Source organism: Onychostoma macrolepis, chromosome 19 (assembly GCF_012432095.1).
Source record: "Onychostoma macrolepis isolate SWU-2019 chromosome 19, ASM1243209v1, whole genome shotgun sequence".
Lineage (NCBI taxonomy): Eukaryota > Metazoa > Chordata > Actinopteri > Cypriniformes > Cyprinidae > Onychostoma > Onychostoma macrolepis.
The window spans coordinates 2,728,848-2,729,776 of NC_081173.1; positions in this window are offsets into that span (position 1 = coordinate 2,728,848).

Consider the following 929-nt stretch of genomic DNA (forward strand, 5'->3'; position numbering starts at 1 on the left):
TCGCCCCCGCAGACATAACCACAGTTCACAGTGTCAACTTCAGACGCAGCAGCTTCTCCAAATAAAAATAACCCTTAAAGCCTCAAACTGAAACAGGCAGCGTTATGAATTTAAAGTAGTGCTGTCAAACGATTAATCACATTTTGTTTACATATGATATATGTGTGTACAGTGTATATTTATGATGTGCATATAAACACACAGTATATATTTTGAAAGTATTTACATGTATATATTTATATTCATATAATTTATTTTACATATTAATATTATTATAATATATAAACATAACATTTTTCTGAAATATATGCATGTGTGTGTATCTGCCACTCAAAAGTTTGGGATCAGTAAGATTTTCAATGTTTTTTTAAGGGAGTCTCTTCTGCTCATCGAGGCTTTATGTATTTGATCAAAAATACAGAAAAAACTGTAATATTGTGAAATCGTATTGCAATTTCTAATATTGGTTTTCTATTTTAACATACTTTAAAATATAATTTATTTCTGTGATGCAGCGCTGAATTTTCAGCATCGTTACTCCAGACTTCAGTGTCACGTGATCCTTCAGAAATCATTCTAATATGCTGATTTATTATCAATGTTGAAACTGTTGAGCTGCTTCATATTGTTTTTTGGAACCTGTGATACTTTTTTCTTTGATTCTTTGATGAATAGTTAAAGTTAAAAAGAGCAGCATTTGTTCAAAATAGAAATCTTTTCTAACAATACAAGTCTTTTTTCTTTTTTCTTTTATTCAAGTGCTGAAAAAAGAAAGAAAAGATGTACAAAAAAAAAAATTATGAAGCAGCACAACGGTTTCCAACATTGATGATAAATCAGCATATTAGAATGATTTCTGAAGGATCACGTGACACTGAAGACTGGAGTAATGATGCTGAAAATTCAGCTGCACATCACAGAAATAAATT